We start from the raw sequence: 27,636 nt of genomic DNA on the forward strand, positions 1-27,636 counted from the left end.
CATTAGATAATTGAAACACTTGCTCAAAGTTATAGCTGACAAGTCATGGAGTTAGTATTTAGTCTGACGTTAAAATCCAAATTTTTCCCCAGCACGACACATAATGTCTTTTAATTATCTGGAAATTTTTTTCATAATATACTTTAACAAGAAAGAAGAAAAATAAGGGAAATCAAAGCTTTTAGAAATTGAACTGGTAATTAACTCCAAAGATACTCATATAGCTTAATTGTTAATCTCATTCATATGCATCAGACTAAACACTGACCATTGCTTTCCACAGATCCTCAAAATCAAAAAAGAAATGCAATTCTGGTCACTACTCTCACAAGAACACATTTTAGTAGAAATTTTAGGCAACGTCTCATCCATTTTTCCTTGTCCACAAGGTCCAGGAAAGAATGTGACCCAGAGTAATGTCAGTAAATGTTGCTGACTACATGAATAGATGGTCTCAGATTACCTAGATATAGTCACAGGAAGTCTAAGAGAGCCAGTCTAGGACCACAAATTAATACATTCAATCCTTCACTCATTTATTCAACAGATAGTCAATGAGGATTCTGTGTACTAGATATAATTACCAGTACTAGAGAGGCCGTAAGTAGTAAACAAAACAAACAAGGATCTTTATCCTCATCATCCGACTGGAGTGAGAGAGACAATATAAATAAAGCAGGACATCCCTTCATAATAAAATCTCTCAGCCAGGTATGATGGCTCAAAGTTATAATCCCAGTGCCTTGGGAGGCCAAGGCAGGAGGACAGTTTGAGGCCAGGTGTTTGAGACCAGCCTGGGCAACATAATAAGACTCTGTCTCTATGAAGAGAAGTTTTAAATTAGCCAGGTGTGGTGGCACACAACTGTAGTCCTAGCAACTTGGGAGGCTGAAGCAGGAGGATTGCTTGAGCCCGGGAGTTTGAGGCTGCAGTGAACTGTGATTGCACTATTGCACTCCAGCCTTGGTGATAGAGAGAGATCCTGTCTCTTAAAAAAAAAAGAAAAAGAAAAACTTTCAGCAAATTGGGTATAGAAGGAATACACCTCAACACAATAAAGTCCATATATGACAAACCCACATCTAACATACTGAACAGGGAAAAGTTGAAAGCTTTTCCTCTAAAAACTGGAACAAGACAAGGATGCCCTCGTTCACCACTATTATTCAACATAGTACTAAAAGCCCTAGCCAGAGAAATTAGGCAAGAGAAAGAAAGAAAGGGCATCCAAATTGGAAAGGATGAAGTAAAACTGCCCCTGCATGCAGACAACATGATCTTTTTTTTTTTTTTTTGAGACAGGGTCTTAGCTGGAATGCAGTGGCATGATCTCAGCTGACTGCAACCTCCACCTCCTGGGCCTCAAGCAATCCTCCCATCTCAGCCTCCCAAGTAGCTGGAACTACAGGTGTGCACACCATCCCACCTGGCTAATTTTTGGTAGAGACAAGATTTCACCATGTTACCCAGACTGGTCTCAAACTCCTGATCTCAAGGAATCCAACCACCTCAGCTTCCCAAAGTGCTGGAATTATAGGTGTGAGCCACCGTGCCCAGCCAACAACATGATATTAAATCTAGAAAAACCTACAGACACCACCTAAAAACTGTTAAAAGAAATCAAAACAGCAATCCCATTTACAACAGCTACAAAAAAGAAAATACCTAATAAAACAGTATGGAGGTTCCTCAAAAAATGAAAAATAGAACTACCATATGATCCAGCAATCCCACTATTGGGTACATATCCAAAGGAAATGAAATCAGCGTGTTGAAAAGACATCTGCACTTCCATGTTGACTGCAGCACTATTCACAATAGCCAAGATAGAGAATCAACCTCAAGGTCCATCAGCAAATGAATGTTTAAAGAAAATGTGGTATATTTACACAATGGCATACTATTCAACCATTAAAAAAAAGAATGAAATTCTGCCATTTGTGGCAACATGGATGTGCCTTGAGGACATTATGCTAAGTGAAATAATCCAGGCACAAAAAATCAAATACCACATGTTCTCACTTATATATGGAATCTTAAAAAGTTGATCTCATACAAGTAGAGAATAGGATAGTGGTTACCACAATCTGGGGTGAATGGGAAGATGGGGAGAGATTGGTCAATGGGTACAAATTTACAATTAGGAGGATAAGTTTTTAAGTTCTAGTGTTCCATTGCACAGTAGGATGATTTTAGTTAATAATAATATATTGTATATTTCAAAATGGCTAGAAGAAAGGATTCTGAATGTTTACCACAAAGAAATGATATATGTTTGAGATGACAGATATACTAATTACCCCCTAATTTGATCATTATACATTGTATACACGTATCAAAACATCACACTGTATCCTATAAATATGTACAATTTTTTTGGATGGTTGGTTGGTGGGGTTTTGTTTTTTTTCAGACAGGGTCTCACTGTGTCACCCAGGATAGGTGATCCAACTGCCTCAACTTCCCAAGTAAGTTGGACTATGGGTGTGCACCACCATAATCAGCTATTTTTTGGATTTTTTTATAGAGACAAGGGCTCACTATGTTGCCCAGGCTGGTCTCGAACTCCTGAGTTCAAGCAATCCTTCTGCCTCAGCCTCTCAAAGTGCTGGGATTACAGGCGTCAGCCACCACGCCCAGCCAATACGTACAACTGTTATGTGTCAATTACAAATAAAATAAAACTTTAAAAATGTTTTAAATAAAATTAAATTTAAATAAACAAAAAAGTAAGCAGGGAAGAGGAATAGGGAATGCTAAGAGTAGTGGTATTCACAGTTTGTCATTTTAATGAGAGGAATCAAGGTATCATTAAGAAGCTGACTTCATTTTCTTCATTTTTATTTTATGTACAAACAGGTAATATGATTTTTCAATGGGTGGATGCCTTAGATAATCCATTCGAGAAAGACCACTTAGTCCAATTTAATGAAACCTATATCCTTCACATACTGACGGCAACACTAAAGTCACATATTGAGGCAGTATTTCCAGATCAGACAATGCTGGTTTGAGCAGATCCAACAAGAGCGAGAGCCGTGGCCAAATTTTTGTCGGTGGCTCCAGTAGAGCAGCTGGTGATCCATCTTGCCTTCAGAAGTGCAACAAAGCAAAAGGCAAGAAGGTGATTTTAATGCAAATATTTGAAGAAGGTGTGGGAGAAAGGCATGCAGAATAACTGGAAGAAGAATATCCCAAGAATAGAGAGGGGTAGATGCAAAGTCCCTGAGGTAAGAGAACAACTTGGTATGTTATAATAAGAAGGCCAGTTTGGCTGGTGAGAAATGAATAAGGTGGTGAGTAGCAGAAGATGAACTCAAAGAAGCCACAGAGTTCCAGAACAAAGAGCATCCTTTTTAGGCTATTATCAAGACTTTGATTTTTCACTCTGAGATGGGAGCTGTTACAGGGTTGGGAGCTGAACAGAGGTATAACATGATCACATTTATATTTTTAAGAGGATTTCTCTGGATACTGTGTTAAAAAGTAGGCTATAAAAGGGAAAGGGTAGATGCAGAGAAATCACCCAGGTGGCTACTGCAATAATGTGAGCTAATGGTGGCTCGAAACAAGGTGGTAGCTGTGGAAGTGATGAGAAGTTGTCAGGATTGGGATATAATTTAGAGATGAAATCTGCTATTCTCATGATTTTTTAGGTTTGATTAATCAGGTCCTTCAAGATATACCCTTCTTTGGTCCTCACAGGCTCCAACCTAGAACCTCTTAATCTAAGACTAGAGAGACAGTTATCATAAGCAGGCCTTGGGAGCAGAAACACCAAAATCTCCAAGGAAGGGGATTTTCTGCTATTATCAGATAACTCCAGGAAACCATCCGACGTGAGATACCAGCTGCTCATAGGAAACCAACAAGAAATAGACTAATTTTTATAGTCAAGCCTGATCACCGAGGTATGTGGAGAGCAGAGAAACTCAGAAAGAAAATGCAAGGAAGATCTGCACAGGGACTCACATATAGACCCTACTGGTGCCACAAAGCACACAAAAAAGGAGTAGGGTCAGAAAACAAGGTCAGCAAGAAGAGGATGCCAAATGAGAAAGTGGTGAATAGAAGCTCTACTTGAAGGAAGGTACCTATGCTGAATGGGATCTCTTTAGAAAATAAAGAAATGAAGCTGCAACAATCAGGCCTGAAGAGTCAGAAATGCAGAACCCATAGAAACGGGCTACTTACTTGCTGTGTGACTGTTGGGCAAGCTACTTTGCCTCTCTGAGCCTATTTTCCTCTCAAAATTAGGGTTAATAATGCCCCTCCTTTGGGCATGGTAAGGATTAAATGAGACATGTTTGCAGAGTCATAAACTGCCTTTGCATTTGTCTTTTACTGGCCTGCACAGCATTTTACAAAGTTGAACCTAAATTTTAAAATCAGAGAATTTTGCCCGGGCATGGTAGTTCACACCTGTAATCTCAGCATTTTAGGAGGCTGAGGTGGGTGGATCACCTGAGGTCAGGAGTTTAAGACCAGACTGGCCAAATGGTGAAACCCTGTCTCTCCTAAAAAATATAAAAATTAGCTGGGCAGGGTGACCCATGCCTGCAATTCCAGCTACTTGGGAGGCTGAAGCAGAAGAATCGCTTAAACCTGGGAGGCAGCGGTTGCAGTAAGCCAAGATTGTGCCACTGCACTCTCCAGCCTGCGTGACAGAGCCAGACTCCATCTCAAAAAGTCTCAAAAAAAAAAAAAAATCAGAAAATTTCACTAAAAGTTCACTCAGGCTATCTTTTAGACAAATCAAAAGAGGTTTGATTTGTTTAAAAGACAGCCTGAGAAAGTGGACTTTTAGTACAATTTAAGGCTTATGCCTTAAATTTCAGCACTTCAGGAGGCCAAGGTGGGAAGATTGCTTGAGTCCAGGAGTTCAAGACCAGTCTGGACAACATAGTGAAACCCTATCTCTACAAAAAAATTTAAAATTAGCCACATGTGGTGCTGTGCACTTGTGGTCCCAACTACTTGAGAGGCTGAGGTGGGAGGATCATTTGAACCCCAGAGGTTAAGGCTGTGGTAAGCCGTGATCATACCACCTGCACTCCAGCCTGGGCAACAGAGCAAGACCTCGTCTCAAAAAAAAAAAAAAAAAAATCAAAAGATCTAGCCACAGTAGCCTCAAATGACTTTAGAATTTTATACAGGAGTGGCTTAAGGACTAACAATTTGATTGGAAAAGGAGAGTGACAGCTAAGGGACTTGTCATGAGGTTGCATTTGCATAGCACACACACTATTTTTATGAAGATTGTTCATTACAAATTAATTTTATTTTACATTTATTTATTCTTTTTTTTTTTTTTTTTTAGATGGAGTCTCACTGTGTCGCCCAGGCTGGAATGCAGTGGTGTGATCTCAGCTCACTGCAACCTCTGTCCCCCAGGTTGAAGCAATTCTCCTGTCTCAGCCTCCTGAGGGATTACAGGCTGGGATTACAGGCGCCCACTATCATGCCTGCCTAATTTTTGTGTTTTTAGTGGAGGCAGGGTTTCACCATGTTGGCTGGGCTGGTCTCGAACTCCTGACCTCAAGTGATAACCCGGCTTCACAGTCATCCAAAGTGCTAGGATTACAAGCATGAGCCACCACAGCCAGCCACAAATTAATTTTAAAATGCAACTTTTTATGAAGATGTTTTTATTAACCTTTTAAACTTAAGGGAAAAAATCAATTGTCCATATCAAAGAATAAATATATACAGCAGCTCGTCAAATAACATCACTTCTTTCAATGTCATTTTGTTATAATGTCAATGAAAAAAAAATCAATTCCCAGCTGGGGCTGCTGTCTGTGTGGAATTTGCATGTTCTCCCCACATGTGCATGGGTTTTCTCTGGGCTCTCTGATTTCCTCTCACATCCCAAAGATGTGCATTTTAGGTGAACTGGCATGTCTACATGGTCCTAGCCTGAGTGAGTGAGGGTGTGTGTGTGAGTGTGCCCTGTAGTGGAATGGCATCCTATCCAGGGTTGGTGCCCACCTTGTACCCTGAGCTGCTAGGATAAGCTCTGGACACTCTCAACCGTGAACTGAAATAAGCAGAAAAATAATTACCCTACTTGTTTTTATTAATAGCCTACTACACACCTAGGTAATATGAAATAGCCTATTGCTCCTAGGTTACAAACCTGTACAACATGTTACTGAACTGAATATTGTAGGGAGTTGTGACACAGTAGTATTTGTGTATCTAAATATAACTAAACATAGACAAGATATAGTAAAAATATGATATTATAATCTTATGGAACCACATTATATATGTGGCCCATTGTTGACTGAATGTCCTTATGTGGCATATAACTATATATAAAATATATTTATATATGTATAATTCACATTATATATGTGTATGTATATATATATTATATAATTTGGGGTATCTTAAAGGTTGGGGAGTTGGTGCTAAAGGAGCTAATGGAGGCCTCAATCCCCAACCTCTTAGAACCGCTTTTGGATTGACATAACTACATGGCAACAATCTGCCAGAGCTGCTCCTTCCGAAAAGGCATGTGCTCTCCAGTTTGCCACAGCTCTCACCACTCACAGATTTATGCATATGCATTTATACAGCACACATTACTCAGTTATAATGCTTTCTGGCCCCTCAGGGGCATAGTTTGTAATTCCTGTTGTACACTAAAGTGCTATGAGTTTTAAAGCACAATTCAGATGTTAATTGAGATTATTATTGGCAGAAGAGTGAGATAAGGACAGGAAAGTAACAGAAAAAGATTCTTGATCAAAGGCATCCTCTTCTATGCTCCCATAGTGCCTGTGCATACCTTTATTAATCTTATGAGATGTCTATCTCCTCTGCCAAACCATATACTCTTGATAGAAGTTCCCAGTTACTCAGCCATAAGCATGGCACCCAAGAATACTGTGTTGAGCTATAACTTTGATGTCCAATATACTTGAAGTAGGCATTACTACGTCTTACCCTGAAAACTGTCCCACATCCAGCTAAGAGCTAAAGTCTGATTTAAGACAAAGTTTAAAAGTAACAAAAGGTAATAACAAAGTTAAATGGGCAGCTTTTGGCTCCCCCTAAAAGGATTTACTGTTTCAGACATAGAACAAGCAGCTCTTCTCTCAGGAAAACCTAAGGAGGCTCCCTAAAGAGTCTTGTCTTACCATGGGGAATGCAGCATTGGCTAGAACTACAGCTCAATAGCTCTCCAAAGAGCCAAGGCACCAGCTGTCACTAGGTATATTTAGTTCCATGTGCTCAAAAAAGTGATCTCCCAGAAGGTGACACAAAGCATAAACCCATTCCAAGTGTTAAGCAGTAGTGAAGTAGTGAGAGTGGGAGCAGAGAAGAAGGAAGACATCTCTCTATAATTTCTACAAAATACGCCCAGTCAGCTTGATCCACCAGAGAACAGAATTCACTGACAGAAAACCAGAAGAGCAACACACCTTTGGGTACAGCAATCTGGATGGCTTTCCTGGGTTCTTCCTTAGAATCAATAACTCTTCCCTCTTCTTTTCAACCTCGTTCCCTACTACTTATCTTTTATGTTTCCCAAACCAAATCGCACCACCTCCATTGCCACTTTCCCTGCTGCTTCCCAACTCCCACCTAGCCCAAAATATTTAGAACCCTACATTAGTCCATTCTTGCATTGCTATAAAGAAATACCTGTGGCCAGGCGCCGTGGTTCATGCCTGTAATCCCAGCACTTTGGGAGGCCGAGGTGAGCAGATCACTTGAGGTCAGAAGTTCAAGACCAGCCTGGCCAACATGGTAAAACCCCGTCTCTACTAAAACTACAAAAAATAGCTGACATCGTGGCATGTGCCTGTAATCCCAGCTACCTGGGAGGTTGAGGCAGGAGAACTGCTTGAATTCAGGAGGCAGAGGTTGCAGTGAGCCAAGATTGTGCTACTGTACTCCAGCCTGGGCAACAGAGCAAGATTCTGCCAAAAAAAAAAAAGATAAAGAAAAGAAATACCTGAGACTGGTAAGGAAAAGAAGTTTAATTAGCTCATAGTTCCACAGGCTGTACAGGAAGCATAGCAGCTTCTGCTCCTGAGGAGGCCTTGGGAAACTTACAATCGTGCCAGAAGGTGAATGGGAAACAGATACACCTTACACAGCCAGAGCAGGAGGAAGAGAGAGCGAGGCAGTGAGGTGCTACACACTTTTAAATGACCAGATCTCATGAGAACTCACTCACTACACAATACTAAGGGGGATGGTGCTAAACCATTCATGAGAACACCACCCCCATAATCCAATCACTCCTACCAGGCCCACCTCTAACACAGAACCTAGCCATATCAAATCCATAAGTCACATGTTCCAGATCTAGGTTTTTACCCACTCTTATTCACCTCTTGAACATCTAACAAGGAAACATACCATATTTCAGGTATAATAGCTCTAAATGTCATTTACAGAGTCCTAGGACATGGATGTTTCATGGGTGAAATATCTGTCTCCACTGAGATCAGAAGCTATTGCTCAAGGGCAGGTATAGGGCAGTCATTTCTCACTTATCTTTGTACAACTAGTCTCTTTTTTGCCAGTCTATCTACCATATTAGACACTAGAATGATCTTAAAAGTAAATATCTATACCAACTCCTTTACTTAACATCTCATGGCTCCTCATTACCCACAAGATAAAGCCCTAACTTGTTGGCCTGGCATTCAAAGCCTTTTACAATACAACAAATCAACTTCCTAGGGACCTTCCTGGACACTCTCCCTCCCTACCAGACACGTCACACACCAGATCTGAGGTCAGAAAACTATGGCCATAAGCCAAATACAGCTTGCTGTTTGTTGGTTTTGAGACTGAGTCTCCCTCTATCACCCAGGCTGAACTGCAGTGGCATGAACATGGCTCACTGCAGCCTCCTGGGCTTAAGCAATCCTCCTGCCTCAGCCTCCCAAGTAGCTTGGAATACAGGCACATGTCACTAATGCCTGGCTAATTTTTTCTTTATTTTTTTGTAGAGACAGACCATATTTTGCCGAGGCTGGTCTCAAACTCACAGACTCAAGCAATCCTCCTGCCTTGGCTTCCCAAAGTGATGAGATTACAGGCATGAGCCATCATGCCCAGCCAGTTTTCATAAATAAAGGTTTTTTTGTTTGTTTGTTTGTTTTGAGATGGAGTTTCACTCTTGCTGCCCAGGCTGGAGTGCAATGGCGCGATCTCAGCTCACCACAACTTCCACCTCCCAGGTTCAAGCGATTCTCCTGCCTCAGCCTCCCAAGTAGTTGGAATTAAAAGTATGCATCATGACGTCTGGCTAATTTTGTATATTTAGTAGAGATGGGGTTTCTCCATGTTAGTCAGACTAGTCTTGAACTCCGACCTCAGGTGATCCACCCACCCGCGTCAGCCTCCCGAAGTGCTGGAATTACAGGCATGAGCCACCATGCCCAGCCCCATAAATAAAGTTTTACTGAAACATAGCCAGGCTCACACATTAATGTATATTTTCTGTGGCTGCTTTCATGCTACAAAGTTGAATATTTGTAACAGAGACTCTATGGCTATCAAAGTCTAAAATAATTACTATCTAATCCCTTATAGAAAAAGTTGCCTGCTCTAAACACCTCAAGCTATTTCATGCTCCTTGACCAAACCATGATCTTTTATACCCTCAAGATTTTGCACAAGGTGCTCCATTTAAAAATGCTTTCTCCCCCTCTTTGCCTATTAGGGAAAAAGTCACTATCTTCTGTGAAGTTTTCTAGACCTCTCCCAGGTGAGTTCATTGACCTATCCTATTTGTTCTCTTAGTTCTCAGGGTGTACATCAATGACAATATTTATCCCAATATTCTATAATTACTATTTAATTATCCCCCTCTTACTCTCCCTAAGCAACTCCAAAATAGAGACTATCTTTTATTTATCATTTATTCGTCACCCAGCATCTTGCAAATTTTCTGGAATACACAAATGAATAAATTAATTTAGTTCCATAAACCCATCTCCAAGCCTAGGGCCTGGCACAGAGCAGGGTGTGTGGTTATTAAATAACTGAACAAGTGTCTCTTGAGTTTGTCCCATTATATGCAGCAGAGAGCTTAACTTACAATAGCTAGTCAAGACATAATTATTTGTTGAATAAAAGAAAGAAAAAGGTCCCCGAATGATCAGCCAAAGATATTTGGCCAGGAGGCAGAGAGTTACACTAGCTTGGATTCAGTGTAGTATTTTGTTTAGAGTTTGATTCTAGACTCAGCTGCGTGGGTGTGAATCCTCATTCCACCACTTACCTTCAGTGTATAACTTGCATTATTTGTAAAATGACGACAGTAGCACAAAACCTAATAACCCTCATGTTGAGGAAAGTATAAATGAGTAAATTCAACTAATACCTTAGAATAGTGCCTGGCACAAAATAAGCTCTCCTGTCTTTGTGTATGTAATATGTTTTAAGAAGAATATAAAGATACTAAGAATGTACAATCCTAGGGCCCATTATTACAGTGATGCTGATCCCTCATATGTAAGAAGACATATAGAGGAGGTAGAAAATGGATATTTTCTAAGTGCTTGGTATACAAAGTCATGTGTCAAGGTCAGGAATGGAGATAGCTAAGACAAGACATTGCAGTCTACTAACCTCTAAGGTCCTTTCTGTTTTACTCTATGATAATTTGAAAGCTTTAACTCCATTTCAAATCAAAGCTTCACAACATTATGCAAGACCCTCCCTCCTCTATGGGCTGGTCTTCCTCAATGTGTCAATTATCACTTCCTCCCATTCCCTATGATAATGAATTACTTAAAACTCTCTGAAGGTACCAGGCTTTTTACCAGTACAATATCTTTGTGCATTCTATTCCCTTACTTAAAATATTCTCCTTATCACTCCTAGTCATCTGTTGAGATCCAGATTATGTGTCAGTGACTGTAACATGGGAAAAGCTGACTTAGGTCATCCTCTTCTGCAACTCTATCACAGTGTTCACTCTTAACATTTTATTTTTTTAAAGACAGGGTTTTGATATGTTGCTAAGGCTGGACTTAAACTCTGGGCTCACACAATTCTCCTACCTCAGCCTCTCAAGGAGCTGGTACTACCAGTGCAAGCCACTGTGCCTCACAGTATCCACTTAATAAATTATAGTGTCCTTATCTGTTTTATGGCTATCTCCACCACTAGGGGAACTTCTTCAAAGGCAGCAACATTACCTTTTCTTTCACTCCCTTATTTCCAGCACCTAGAACATATGTAGACACACAGAATCCCTCTGAGGTAAATGATAAAGCTCAGTTCTTATCATTGAATCATCCTTGATGCCTCACCGAAACATCAGGCACATGACACAGGTCAAATCCTAGAGGCAGCATTAAAAGTTTCAGCTTGCCAGACCTGGCCAGAATGTCAAAGACGGAAACTCTAACTTCTCCAGTCTTACAAACTGTCAGGACTAAAGTATTCAAGCTAGCCAAGGACTACTATCTGGGGAACCTTAGTTTTATGAAAAAGGACAAAAATAGGTCACTAATTAGAAAATATTTCCCCAGAGGCAAGAGATTATCTTCTTAATTGGGGTCAGTACTGCTACACCTACATAGGATGAATGCATAGCACTGGAGAGAATACATTATGAGAAGGGACAGTTACAAAACTGATGGGTTAGAAGGGACTTCTGGTGACAGCATGAGAAGTTCCACAGACCCACTCTCCAGTAAAACCGGTGAAACTTGTTTTTCAAAAGCAACCATTTGAAGTTTCTGGAAATGGTCTTAAAGGCATACAGCCAGGCCAGGCGCAGTGGCTCACGCCTGTAATCCCAGCACTTTGGGAGGCCGAGGCGGGTAGATCACGAAGTCAAGAGATCGAGACCACCCTGGTCAACAAGGTGAAACCTCGTCTCTACTAAAAATACAAAAATTAGCTGGGCATGATGGTGTGTGCCTGTAGTCCCAGCTACTCGGGAGGCTGAGGCAGGAGAATTGCTTGAACCCAGGAGGCGGAGGTTGCGGTGAGCCGAGAGTGTGCCATTGCACTCCAGTCCGGGCAGCAACAGCGAAACTCCGTTTCAAAAAAAAAAAAAAAAAGGCATACAGCCAATGAAGAAACGTATGTTTAAGAAAATTTACTAAGAACAGCCAGAGTCCACAGTATGTAAACCAAGACCTGTTCCCTGCCTTGCCTCTCCCAACTCAATGACAAGACACTCCACTCCACACTGATGCAGCTAAAAACACAGACCTTATTCTCTTTTAAGCTCCTTGTTGGAGTTAGCTGCCTGGAATATCCTGAGCAGGATATTAGCGTTTCTGATCCTCCCCCACCAGCTACCTGTTACTGAGGCTAAGTTCTAAGTGAGTACAGCTAAAAGGTGGGCCTCTTTTGTCCTGCTTAGCCCCCACTCATAGGACAGGAGCTTTACCTTGAATGCAGTGCCACTGATAATACTAGGGCCACAACTGGCATTGCCCTGGCTCATAAAATGGTGATTATAATCTGGGAGAAGCAAGCCAAAAAGACCTGAGGCTACTGCCACCCCTCTACCAAGTCCTCAGCTCCTTAAGTGGTGGTGTCACTCAGAAGCATGTCATTGTCCCCCACCCCAGCTCCAGAACTATGACTAAAGGATTTTGCCTGGCAGAGGAAGCAGGCTATAAACAAAGAGCTCTTAATCTCTTCACAGGGAAAATGACCTCATCTCAACAGAGTGTAGAGAAGTTCAAGACTAAGGGTAGGGTATTTTCAAAATAGTAGAAGTTGTGGTAAAAGAAAAAAAATAGTAGATTCATTGGAGATATAGGCTAAACTGTAGACTAGAAAATTTGATAGAGATAACTAGGGAAAGAGATACCTGGGAGGAGTCTCTTGGAGTAAGAACAAATTTCACCAGCCTGGGCAAGACCAGGGAGACCCCATCTCCACAAAAAATTTAAAAACTAGCCAGGCCTGCATATATATCCCAGAACTACCAAAAAAAAAAAAAAAAAAAAAAAAAAAAGCCAGGTGTCGTGACACACACCTGTGGTCCCAGTTACTCAGGTGGCTGAGGTAGGAGGATCACTGCAGTCCAGGAGGGTGAGGCTACAGTGAGCCATGATCATGCTACTGCACTCCATCCTGGGTGAAAGAGTGGGACTCTTGTCTCCAAAACAAACCAAAAAAGAACAAATCTCAAACACTGACCTCAGGAACTAGCCCTTCAAAGTAACCCTAACATAATTGGATTAGTCTGGGAAGCAATTTATGCCTCAGGGCATTGTTGAAAAGAGGAGAGCAATCAGATGGCAATTAGTGAACCTAAAAAGCTGGGTGTGGCACCTGGGAAAGAGACAGTCAAAGTTCTGCCCAAACCATTATCATCCAAAGATGACTGTGGGCCTACCAAAGTCCTCTGTGGAGCAACATCAGAGGATTCACCCTGCTGTGGGAGGAGAGGGATCAACCACTTACAACAGTCTAGCCAGTCATTAAACAAATAAACAGGAAAATAATAATAGGCCCCAGAGGAATCGGACAAGTACCCAAAGTTGCTACAATATATTATCAAAAATGTTCCGCTTCAAAACAAACAAACAAACAAAACATACAAAAAAACTGGCAAGTGTGACCCATATACCAGAAAAAAAGCAGGCAACAGAAGCTTTCAGTAGGAGGGACCAGATGTCAGATTTAACAGAAAAGGGCTATATATTAGCCATTATAAATATGTCCAAAGACTGAAAAAAAAATCATGATTAAAGACGTAAAGGAATGCATGATGTCAATGTCACATCGAATAAAGAATGTCAATAAAGAGGTAGAAATTGCTGTTTTAAAAAAAAGAACCAAATGGATGTTCTGGAGTTGAAAAGTGTAATAAATGAAATGGAAAATTAGGAGCGAGGCTAAATAGTAGATCTGAACTGGGAGAAGAAAGAATTAGCAAACTTCAAGAGAGACTGATAGAGATTATACAACCCTAAAACAGAGAAAACGGGTTGAAGAAAAATGAACAGAGCCTCAGAGAAATGTAGAACACCATTAATCACACTAACGTATGCATAATATGAATACCAAAAGGGGAAGATAAAAAAAAAAGCAGGAAGGCTCACATCTCTACTAAAAATACAAAAATTGGCTGGGTATGGTGGCATATGCCTGTGATCCCAGCTACTTGGGGAGGCTGAGACACAAGAATCGCTTGAACCCAGGAGGCAGAGGTTGGAGTGAGCTGAGATTGTGCCACTGCACTCCAGCTTTGGTGACAGAGTAAGACTGTATCTCAAAAAGAAGAAAAAAAAAGAAAAAGGAAAAGGAAAAGCAATCAAAGAAGTAATGGCTGAAAAATCTCCCAAGTGTTTTGAAAAACATTAATCTACCCATCAAGAAAATCTAATAAACTCCAAATAGAATAAATGCAAAAAGATCCACAAATAGACACATTAAGTAAAATGCTAAATGTCAAAGGTAATGAGAAAATTTTGAAAGCAGCAAGAGAAAAATGACTCATCATACATGTAAACCCCAGTAAGATTAACAGTTAACTTCTCATCAAAATAATAGATGCCAGAAGACAAACGGATAACACGGTCAAAGGGCTCATTGAAGAAGGGGGATGTCAACCAAGAACTCTACATCGGCAAAACTCTCATGAAAAAATGAAGGCAAAATAAAGACATTTCCAGATAAACACTGAGAAAATTCATTGCTAACTAAGACACCTTACAAAAAAAAATACTAAAGAAAGTGCTTAAGGCTAGTAAATGACCCCAGATAGTACTTTGAATCCATACAAAAAAGTACCAACACTGGGCCAGGTACTGTTCTAGGTACTGAAGATATAGCAGTGAACAAAACAGATTCCTTTCCCTTATGAACTTTATACTCTAGGCAATAAATAATAAAATAATAAGTGATTAAATAATAAAATCCAGATGATGATAAGTTCTTCAAAATTAAAAAAAATTAATTTAAAAAGTGATTCATAATGAAGATCTGGGTGCCAGGAATGGAGTAGAGGTGCAGATTTCATTATTAAATAGGGTGGTCTGGAAAAGGTCTCTTTCATAAGATGAAGTATGACAAATGACAAAGTATATTTTTGGGGGTTTTGTTTTGTTTTGTTGTTTTTTTGAGACAGAGTCTCCCTCTGTCACCCAGGCTGGAGGGCAGTGACACAATCTCTGCTCACCGTAACCTCCACCTCCTGGATTCAAACATTTCTGCCTCATCAAGTAGCTGGGATTACAGGCATATGCTACCATGCCCAGGTAATGGTATTTTTAGTAGACAGGGTTTTACCAGGTTGGCCATGCTGGTCTCTAACTCCTGACCTCAAGTGATCTGCCCACCTTGGCCTCCCAAAGTGCTGGGATTACAGGCATGAGCCATCACGCCAGCCACAAAGTATATTTAATATGGAAATATGAGGGCATAAAGTAAATATCTAAGGAAAGAATAGTCCAGGCAGGGGCAAGAGCCAGAACCAAGGCCCTAAAGCAGGAATACAAAAGAATATAAAGGAATAGCAAGAATGTGGCTATAGTGAGTAATCAACAGGAATACAAGTCAGAGAGAAATCAGAATAAGTGGGGACCAGCTCACAGAGGGCCTCCACTTTTGTGGAGACTCTGGCTTTCACACCAAACAAAAAATGGAGTTATCACAAGCTTTTGAGCAGAGGAGTGAAATGATCTGGTTTATGTTTTTTTTCAAAAAAGCTCTCTAGCTGCTACATTGAGAATAAATGTAGACATGGTTATCTGCTAGGAGACTATGGAGCCTTGGTGCCTGCAATGGAATGACAGTGAGAAATGATTCTATTTTGTATATATTTTGAAGGAAGAACCCACAGGATTTACCAATAAATGTAAAGTTGAGAACAATTATGAATTATTTAGAATATTTTTTGCCTAGGCAATTCAAACAATGGACTTGCCTTCAACTGAGATGAGGAAGGCAGTGTATACAGCAGGTTTTGGATGACATAATATTTAGAATCCAGCTTGGTGCACATTAAGCTTCAGATGCCTTTAAAACTCTTAGAAGAAAACCCAGGAGTAAGTCATCATGACCTTGCATTTGGCAATGATTTCTTAGATATGACCTCAAAATCATGAGCAGCAACAACAGCAAAAAAATAGATAAACTAGACTTCATCAAAATTAAAAACTTCTGTCCTTCAAAGGACACAAGAAAGTGAAAAAACAATCCACAGAATGGGAGAAAATATTTTCAAATCACATATCTCATAAGGGATTTGTATCTAGAATATATAAAGAACTTTAACAACTCAATACCAAAAAGACGACCCAATTTAAAAATAGGCAAAATTGTTTGTTTGTTTGTTTGTTTGTTTGTTTGTTTTTTAAGACAGAGTCTCACTCTGTCACCCAGGCTGAAGTGCAGTGGCCCAATCTCAGCTCACTGCAACCTCTGCCTCCCAGGTTCAAGCCATTCTCATGTCTCATACTCCTGAATAGCTGGGATCATAGGCACACACCACCATGACCAGCTAATTTTTGTATTGTTTTGTAGAGAGCAAGTTTCACCATGTTGGCCCGGCTGGTCTCAAACTCCTGGCTTCAAACAATCTACCTGTCACCCAAAGTTCTGGGATTACAGGCATCAGCCACCATATCAGGCCACAAAGTTATTATTAAAAAGTAAAAAAAAAAAAAGATGTTGGCAAGGCTGCAGAGAAAATGGAACACTTATACACAGTTGATGGGAATGTAAATTATTCCAGCCACTGTAGAAAGCAGTTTCAAGATTTCTCAGAGTACTAAAAATAGAGCTACCACTCAACCCAGCAATTCCATTACTGTATACATACCCAAAGGAAAATAAATCATTCTACTCAAAAGACATGTGCACTCTTAATGTTCATTGCAGCACTATTCACAATAGCAAAGACATGGAATCAACCTAGATGCCCATCAAGATTCTTTATCCAGTGGACTGGATAAATAACATGTGGTACAGGCCAGGCACAGTGGCTCACACCTGTAATCTCAGCACTTTGGGAGGCCAAGGGGGGAGGATACCTTGAGCTCAGGAGTTCAAGACCAACCTGGGAAACATGACAAAACCCCGTATCTACAAAACAATACAAAAAAATTAGCCAGGCACAGTGGTACATGCCTATAATTCCAGCTACTCAGGAAGCTGAAGTGGGAAGATCACTTGAGCCCAGGAGATTGAGGCTGCAGTGAGTTGGAATAACCCACTGCACTCCAGCCTAGGTGACAGAGAAGACCCTGTCTCAAAAAAAACGAAAGAAAGAAAAAAGAAAATAATGTGGTACATATTGACCACGGAAAGGAATGAAAATCCTCTGCAGCAACATGAATGCAACTGGAGGCCATTATCCTAAGTGAATTAATGTAGTCAGGAAATCAGATATGGTATGTTCTCACTTAAAATTGGGAGCTAAATCTCGGGTACACAGAGACAGAAAGATGTGAACAATACACACTGGGGTCTCCAAAAGGAGGGGGGACAGGGAGAAGGACTGAAAAAAAATTCCTAGTGGATGCTATGGTCACTATCTGCATAAGAAAATCAACAGAAACCAAAACCTCAGCATCACACAATATAACCTTGTAACAAAGCTGCACATGTACCCTGTGAATATAAAATTAAGAAGGAAATATTTTAAAATAATAATAAAAATAAATTATCAAAGGATCTAATATTTCTCTAAAGAAGATGTACAAATAACCATTAAGCACATGAAAAGACGTTCAATACCATTAGTCATCAGAGACATGTAAATCAAAATCATGATGAGATATTACATTATACCAACTAGGATGACTGTAATCAAAAAGTCAGAGAATAACAAGTGTTGATGAGCATGTGGAGAGATAAGCTCCCTCATACACTGCTGGCAGGAATGTAAAAATGGTTTAGCCACTTGAACCATTTTTATATGGAAAACACTCTGGCAGTTCCTAAAACAGGTAAACACAGTTACCATATGACCCAGCAATTCTATTCATACATATATACCCAAAAGAAATGAAAATATACATCCAAACAAACCACAAAGCACATGTCCACACAAAAATTTATACATAAGTCTACAGCAGCAGTATTCATAATAGCCAAAAGGTGAAACAAACCAGATGTCTATAAATTGATGAATGGCTAAACAAAAATGGTATGTCCATGCAACAGAGTATTATTTGGCCATGAAAAGAAATAAAGTACATATATATGTATACAAACACATACAGGCAGTACTGATACAACATGAATGCACCTTGAAAATACGCTAAGTGAAAGTAGATTCACGGTTGCTTAGGCCGGGGGTAATGGGGAGAGAGAAGAACAATAGCTAATGTGTATGTGGTTTCTTTTTGAAGTGACAAAAATGTTTTTAAATTGACTGAGGTGATGGTTGTACCTATCTGTGAATATACTAAAACCTATTGAATTGTATACTATAAATGGGTGAATTGCACAGTAATGTGAATTATTTCTCAGTAAAGCTGTTTTGTTTCGTTTTTTTTTTTTTTTTTTTTAAATTGATAGATTAGCCTAGAGGCCAGAAAACTTTTTCTGTAAAAAGTCAGACAGTAAATATTTTAGGCTTGGTGATCCATATGGTCTCTGTCACAACTACTCAACTCTGCTATTCTTGTGTAAAAGCAGCAATAGACAATATGTAAATGAATGAGAGTGGCCGTATGCCAATAAAACGTTATTTATGGACAGTGAAATTTCAATTTCATATAAATTTCACATCTTGAAATTCTTCTTTAGATTTCTCCCTAAACTATTTAAAAATGTAAAAATCAGGGTTCTCCCACTGCTCCTGCTGTGGGTCTCAGCAGCTCGGGCAGCGGGAGGAGCGGCAGTGACCAGGCAGCCCAGTTTTGCGAAGGCTCTCAGAGCGCCGCCAGGATGCCCAAAAGGAAGGTTAGCTCCGCCAAAAAGGCTGCCAAGGAAGAGCCCAAGAGGAGATAGGCGCGGTTGTGTGCTAAACCTGCCCCTGCAAAAGTGGAGGCAAAGCCAAAACAGGCAAAAGCGAAGGCTAAATCTTCAGACAAAAAAGTGCAAACAAAAGGAAAAAGGGGAGCAAAGGGAAAACAGGCTGACGTGCCTAACCAAGAAACTAAAGAACATTTACCTGCAGAAAACGGGGAAATGAAAAGTAAGGAGAATCCAGCCTCTGATGAAGCAGGAGAGAAAGAAGCCAAGTTTGAGTAATACCATATACCATGTCTTATCAGTGATCCCTGTCCCTCTTCTTGTACAATCTAGAGGAATATTTCTATCAATTATTTTGTAAATGCAGGTTTTTTAGTAGCTCTAGGAACATTTTTAAGAAGGGAATCCCACCTCATCCCATTTTTTAAGTATAAATTCTTTTTTTAATAGGTGAAATCATTCAATGGTTGTTTATTTTTTGGTACAACCATAAAATAGTGTGAGATGCTGAATTATGGGAGGCTTTGACTGTCTCAGGTGTCAGCTTAACATTCCATAAATGGGGGGTTAGTTTTTATATTCTATAATACAAACCATATTAAATGACAATATGGAGTCAGTCCTGCATTTAATGTATTAAGCATTTTAAATTACTTCTATTCCCATGTTGTTTTTTAGCAGAATTGTTTCCTAAAGACAACCACTGCTTGACCATGGCTCTCTCTGTCAGAATTGTGTGCACTCTGTAACATCTTTGGTGTGGTAGTCCTATTTTCTTAATAACTCTGTTATTGTGCTGTGAAAGATTTAAAATTTGAATATGTAGTGTATGTGCTGTTCCGTTGTGAATTGGTGGGGCATATGTAACAGCGTATCAACATGTGAAGATACTGGTACTTGATAGTCTCTTAAGGAAAATTTGCTTCCAAATTTTAAGCTGGAAAGTCACTGAAATAACTTTAAAAAGGAATTACAATACATGGCTTTTTAGATTTTCAGTACATATGTTAAGAACTGTTTACAAATTGAAATGTCTGTATAGATCCTCAACCAACAAAATCTCAATTATGAAAGAAAAAAACACAAAAATTATTTTTAGTTTGCAGGCTATACGAAAAAACACTTTGTTGATCCCTGGACTAGATATAACAAATCCACCCTCTGCTCTGGCTTCAGGTGCTAGGAAAATCTCTCTCTTTAACAATTCCCATGAACAAAAGGCAACTTTGATTCCCCGCTCAGTTTTCCTTCATGCTACCATCCCTACGTGTGGTTTTCCAACACCCTGAGAGGATCACAAATCCAGCCAAACATTCAACAGCAGGAAAACCTCTAGAAATTTCATTTACAAAATAGAATACCTACTTCAACCTACTTGGAAAAAACAGAGCTTACCACATGTTCCTTACAAATGACACTCACCTCTGGGCAGCGATGGGGGATATAGGAAGAGGCTTATGGACAAAGAATACAAGAGAATAAAACAAACTCATGCCTCTCCCAAGAAGCTTCTGGCATCTAATCAATTCTAAGAGGGAGGATTTAGGCTTATGTGTCAATGAGCAATACAAAATATATACATATATATATACACACACACACGTGTGTGTGTGTGTGTGTGTGTGTGTGTATGTGGCATGTATATGTGTGTGTTAAGGACAAAATATTCTATTAGCCTATTAAACTACACAGACGAGAAAGCAGAAGAGTAGTGTAGGTATTAGGAGTTCCAGAAGCCTTTGTTAAACAGCATTTGTTCTTTCATTTGCCTAGCCACCATTTACTGAGTAGTTACTATGTGACAGGTCTTGTGCTGAGAACCAAGGACACACAGATTAATCAGACATACTGAAAGCATCTAGGTGAGACAGATATACAGAAGAGAGTCTGTCCTTCAAGGCAAGAACCACTGTTCTATGTGGAGGAAGGTGCTATCACTCAATCCCAAAGACAGAGCCCAGCAACTTTCTCTCCAACTCCTCCATCCCCATACTGCCTAGGACCACACAAAGTTTTCCACTCTCAACTGATCACACAGCTTGCTTAACATCCAGAGAAGTCACAAAGCTTATGAAGTGTCATACAAAAAACAGATTTTCACAGATAATGTCTTGAATCACATTTCTGCCATTTACCACTATGTCACCTAGAGCCTGTAAAATGCAAACTACCTCACAGTTACAACGTGGAAAAAAGGAGATTATTTAAGGCACAGTCCTTCACAGTGCCTACATGTGGAAAATGCTTCATTTGTGTTTGACTATTGTGAACCTAGGTCCCCTTAGGGGGCTTATACTATTTATACTGTTTACCTTAGGAGAAACCTAGTGGCTGAGGATAAACAAGAATAAATAGTATGATCCCCCTTGTCAAGGGACCCAGCAACTTCTAATCTTACCAGTGACTTCCCAGAGACTTCTAATCTTGCCTCTCTCTTCTCAAGATACCAAGAGGTTAGATGAAGGAGGATGTGGGAAGGATCCAAGATGGCCAAATAGGAACAGCTCCGGAGTGCAGTTCCCAGCAAGAACAATGCAGAGAGTAAGTGCCCACCGCATTTCCAAACAAATTTTCACTGCCCACAGACCAGGAGATTCCTGGGCTGAAAAGTGCCATGAGTTTTCAGCACGGTGGTTTCAGCCGGTGCTGTGCTGGCGCACAGAAACTCACACAAATCTGGGCGGCTGTTTCAACTGGCACCTGGAACGCCGGTGAGACAGAGCTGCCCATTCAATTGAAAGGGAGGGGGCAGAGACAGGGAGCCAGGCGATCTGGCTCCGTGCGTACCACCCCCACATAACAAGCAATTGAAAGGCTCTGGATTGAGAGTTTCCCAGCAAGTGCAGCTGGACCCAGGACGGTCCAGCTCAATGGGGGGAAGGGCAACCACCACTACCAAGGCAGTCAGCCACTACCGAGGCAGTTCACAAAGCAGCTAGGCAGAGCCTGCGCAGCTCAGCAACACCTCTGCTGGCAGACTGTGACTAGACTACTCCCTGCAGGGCAGGGCATCTGCAAAAAACGGCAGCATCACGACAGTAACTTATAAATAAAGCCGACCTTCCAAGGACAGAGCACCTGGGAAAAGAGGCAGTTATAAGTTCCACTGCAGCAGACTTAAAAGTACCTGCCCAACATCTCCGCATATAATCGTCAGATTCACCAGGGTTGAAATGAAGGGAAAAAATGCTAAGGGCAGCCAGAGAGAATCTGATGGAGAGAATGAATCCAAGCTGGAAAACACTCTTCAGGATATTATCCAGAACTTCCCCAACTTAGGAAGCCTGGACACCATTCAAGTCCAGGAAATACAGAGACCACCACAAAGATATTCCTCAAGAAGAACAACCCCAAGGCACATAATCATCAGATTCACCAGGGTTGAAATGAAGGGAAAAAAGGTGCTAAGGGCATCCAGAGAGAAAGGTCGAGTTACTCACAAACGGAAGCCCATCAGACTCACAGCGGATCTCTCCGCAGAAATCCTACAAGCCAGAAGAGAGTGGGGACCAACACTCAACATCCTTAAAGAAAAGAACTTTCAACCTAGAATTTCATATCCAGCAAAACTAAGCTTCAGAAGCGAAGGAGAAAGAAAATCCTTTATGGACAAGCAATTGCTCAGAGATTTCATCACCACCAGGCCTGCCTTACAAGAGCTCCTGAAAGAAGCACTAAACAAGGAAAGGAACAACCAGTACCAGCCACTCCAAAAACTTACCAAATGGTAAAGACCATCGACACAATGAAAAAAATGAATCAACTAATGGGCAAAACATCCAGATGGCATCAAATGGCAGGATCAAATTCATACATAACAATATTAACCTTAAATGTAAATGGGCTAAATGCCCCAATCAAAAGACACAGACTGGCAAATTGTATAAAAAGTCAAGACCCATCGGCGTGCTGTATTCAGTAAACCCATCTCAGGTGCAAGGACACAAATAGGCTCAAAATAAAGAGATGGAGGAAGATTTATCAAGCAAATGGAGAGCAAAAAAAAGCAGGAGTTGCAATCTTAGTCTCTGATAAGATGGACTTTAAACCAATAAAGACCAAAAGAGACAAAGAACGGCATTACATAATGGTAAAAGGATCAATGCAACAAGAAGAGCTAATGATCCTAAATATGCACCCAATACAGGAGCACCCAAATACATAAAGAAAGTTCTTAATGACTTACAAAGAAACTTACACTCCCACACAATAATAGTGGGGGACTTTAACACTCCACTGTCAATATTAGACAGATCAATGAGACAGAAAATTAACAACGATATTGAGGACTTGAACTCAGATCTGGACCAAGTGGACCTAACAGACATCTACAGAAATCTCCACCCCAAATCCACAGAATATACATTCTTTTCAGCACCACATTGCACTTACTCTAAAATTGACCACACAATTGGAAGTAAATCACTCCTCAGCAAATGCAAAAGAACGGAAATCGTAACAAACACTCTCTCAGACCACAGGGCAATCAAATTAGAACTCAGAATTAAGAAACTAACTCAGAACCACACAGCTTCATGGAAACTGAACAAGTGGCTCCTGAATGTCGACTGGATAAACAATGAAATGAAGGCAGAAATAAAGATGTTCTTCAAAATCAGCAAGAACAAAGATACAATGTACCAGAATCTCTGGGACACATTTAAAGTGGTGTCTAGAGGGAAATTTATAGCAATAAATGCCCACATGAGAAACGAGGAAAGATCTAAAATCGATATCCTATTGTCAAAATTGAAAGAGTTAGAGGAGCAACATCAAAAAACTCAAAATCTAGCAGAATACAAGAAATAACTAAGATCAGAGCAGAACTGAAGGAGACAGACACAAAAAACCCTTCAAAAAAACCAATAAATCCAGGAGCTGGTTTTTTGAAAGGATCAACAAAATAGACAGACCACTAGCCAGATTAATAAAAAAGAAAAGAGAGAAGAATTAAATAGATGCAATAAAAAATGACAAGGGGATATCACCACTGATTCCACAGAAATGCAATCAGAGATTGCTACAAACAATTTTATGCACATAAACCAGTAAACCTGGAAGAAACAGATAAATTCCTGGACACCTGCACCCTCCCAAGCCTAAACCAGGAAGAAGTTGAAACCTTGAATAGACCAATAACAAGGGCTTAAGTTGAGGCAGCAATTAATACCCTACCAACCAAAAAAAGTCCAGGTCCAGATGGGTTCACAGCCATATTCTACCAGACATACAAAGAGAAGCTGGCACCACTCCTTCTGAAACTATTGCAAACAATACAAAAACAGGGAATCCTTCCCAAATCATTTTATAAGACCAACATCATCCTGATACCAAAACCTGACAGAGACTCAACAAAAAAAGAAAACTTCATGCCAATATCCATGATGAACATAGATGCAAAAATCTTCAATAAAATACTGGCAAACCGAGTGCAACAGCACATCAAAAAGCTTATCCATCACGATCTAATGTAAGCCAGAGCAATCAGGCAAGAAAAAGAAATAACGGGTATTCACATAGGAAAGGAGGAAGTCAAATTGTCTCTATTTGCAGACAACATGATTGTATATCTAGAAGACCCCATCGTCTCAGCCCAAAATCTCCTGAAACTGATAAGCAACTTCAGCCAAGTCTCAGGATACAAAATCAATGTTCAGAAATCACAAGCATTCCTATACACCAATAACAGAGAGTTAAATCATGAGCAAGCTGCCATTCACAATTGCTACAAAGAGAATAAAATATCTAGGAATACAACTAACAAAGGATGTAAAGGACCTCTTAAGGAGAACTACAAACCACTGCTCAAGAAAATAAGAGAGGACACAAACAGATGTAGAAACATTCCATGCTCAAGGTTAGGAAGAATCAATATTGTGCAAATGGCCATACTGCCCAAAGTAATTTATAGATTCAATGCTATCCCCATCAAGCTACCAATGACCTTCTTCACAGAACTGGAAGAAGCCACCTTAAACTTTACATAGAACCAAAAGAGAGCCCGCATAGCCAAGACAATCCTAAGCCAAAAGAACAAAGCCAGAGGCATCATGCTACCTGACTTCAAACTATACTATAAGGCTACAGTAATCAAAACAGCATGGTATTGGTACCAAAACAGAGATACAAATAAATGGAACAGAATGGAAGCCCTGGAGGCAACACCACACATCCACAACCATCTGATCTTTGACAAAAACAAGCAATGGTGAAAGGATTCCCTGTTTAATAAATGGTGTTGAGAAAACAGCTAGCAGTGTGCAGAAAGCAGAAACAGGACCCCTTCCTGACACTTTACACCAAAATTAACTCCAGATGGATTAAAGCCTTAAATACAAGACCTAACACCATAAAAACCCTAGAAGAAAACCTAGGCAAAACCATTCAGGGCATAGGCATAGGCAAGGACTTCATGACTAAAACACCAAAAGCACTGACAACAAAAGCCAAAATAGACAAATGGGATCTAATTAAACTCCAGAGATTCTGTACAGCAAAAGAAACAATCATTAGAGTGAACCGGTAACCAACAGAATGGGAAAAAATTTTTGCAATCTACCCATCTAACAAAGGACTAATGTCCAGAATCTACAAAGAACTAAAACAGATTTACAAGAAAAAAAAACAAACAAACCCATACAAAAGTGGGCGAAGGATACAAACAGACACTTTTCAAAAGAAGACATGTATGAGGCCAACAAACATGAAAAAATGCTCACCATCACTGATTATTACAGAAATGGAAATCAAAACCACATTGAGATACCATCTCACACCAGTTAGAATGGCGATCATTAAAAAATCTGGAGACAACAGATGCTGGAGAGGATGTGGAGAAATAGGCACACTTTTACACTGTTGGTGGGAGTATAAGGTAGTTAGTTCAACCATTGTGGAAGACAGTGTGGCAATTCTTCAAGGACCTAGAAATAGAAATTCCTTTTGACCCAGCAATCCCATTACTAGGTATATTCCTAAAGGATTATAAATCATTCTTTTATAAAGACACTGCACACATATATTCATAGTGGCACTGTTTACAATAGCAAAGACCTGGAACCAACACAAATGCCAATTGACGACAGACTAGACAAGGAAAATGTAGCACATATACACCATGGAATACTATGCAGCCATAAAAAATGACAAGTTTGTGTCCTTTGTAGGGACATGGATGAATCTGGAAACCATCATTCTCAGCAAACTGACACAAGAACAGAAAATCAAACACTGCATGTTCTCACTCATAGGCGGGTAATGAACAATGATAACATATGGACACAGGTAGGGAAGCATCATGCACTGGGGTCTGTTGGGGGCACCAAGGGAGGGACAGCAGGGGAGTGGGGAGATAACATGGGGAGAAATGCCAGATTTAGGTGACGGGGGGATGGAGGCAGCAAACCACGTTGTCATGTGTGTACCTATGCAACAATCCTGCATGATCTGCACATGTACCCCAGAACCTAAAGTACAATAAAAAAAAAAAAGAAAGAAAGAGAGAGAGAGAGAGACACAGAGAGAGGGAGGGAGGGAAGGAAGGAAGGAAGGAAGGAAGGAAGGAAGGAAGGAAGGAAGGAAGGAAGGAAGGAAGGAAGGAAGGAAGGAAGGAAAGAAAGGAAGAAAGGAGGGAGGGAGGGAGGGAGGGAGGGAAAAGAAAGAGGGCATGCCTCTCATCCAGTCAGTGCCAAACTACTGAGGTGTTTGCCTATGTGGATATATACCTGAGAAGGCCTGATGGATGTTGGGACTGACAAAAAATTAGAAGAAACTTGATAACACAAAAACTATGGAAATTTGCACACAGCTCTACGGTTTACAAAGGATTCTTTGTAAACCAATCTCTTTTTCAAGCCCCACATCAGCCACTGAACGTATATTTTACTGGTGTCCCTCTCTTATAGATGAAATAACTATTCTCAAGATACCTCCCTACTTGATGTCTAAACTTGCCGTATTTTTTGCCTCCTGCCTCTACTCATTAAGTTCCCCTTTCCTGGAATGCTCTTCTTCCTATCTTCATCTAGTAAACTCCTGTTCATCCTTAAAAACCAAGTTCCAACTTCACCTCCTCTGCAAAACCTGCTCCTGGCATACCTTCAGTCAGAATTAGGGCCAGCTCTGTTTACTTCTAGCTCATCATCTTTGGGATGAAATCCAAGCTCCTCAGTATGGCACACAAATCTGGCTAGAGCTTGCCTTTCTAATCTTATTCCCAACCTCTCCTTCCCTGCCCCAGTATTACATTTGCTTAAGTTAAAAGAACCACTGAACCACAGATTCCCAAGGACACCATATGTGTTACTCCACATGATACATCATTCTCAGCCCCGTCCCATGTAAACCACTATTCATCTCTCAAAATTCGTATCAGGCAACACCTTTTCTGGGTAGTCTTTCCTGTCATCCTCAGATAGGTTAACTCTTTTCTGTACTTCCACAGCATACAGAGCTCATCTTTTCTTACAATTTCTATCAAGATTAAATATGTATGTTTTTCTGCCTCAGTAATACGTAAGACCTTTGTAGGTAGAAAATTCATCTTATTAGTCTTTAAATGGATATGCAAAGCATATCCAGCATCTAGCATAAAACACACAGCAAATATGTTTGCAGAAGAAAAAAAGGAGGAAGGCAAGGAGCACATCAAAACAGTAAGAAAGATTTTAAAGGAGGTATTTATAAGTGAGGAGAAGAACACGAGAATGAATGAAAGGAAACTCACCGAACCTTAAGTGAAGTGAATGTGAGACATAT

At 40.2% G+C, this 27,636-nt stretch overlaps 1 protein-coding gene and 1 pseudogene across 5 annotated transcripts in view; one reads left to right on the forward strand and one right to left on the reverse strand.

Annotated features, from left to right (window-relative positions):
• Nucleotides 1-27,636, reverse strand: part of STIM1 (stromal interaction molecule 1) — a 239,417-nt gene that overhangs the window by 69,996 nt on the left and 141,785 nt on the right. The window lies entirely within an intron of this gene.
• On the forward strand, nt 18,853-19,158 carry LOC116537002 (annotated as a pseudogene).

The sequence above is a fragment of the Sapajus apella genome, unplaced genomic scaffold (assembly GCF_009761245.1).
Source record: "Sapajus apella isolate SASKATOON/1434 unplaced genomic scaffold, GSC_monkey_1.0 scaffold106, whole genome shotgun sequence".
NCBI lineage: Eukaryota > Metazoa > Chordata > Mammalia > Primates > Cebidae > Sapajus > Sapajus apella.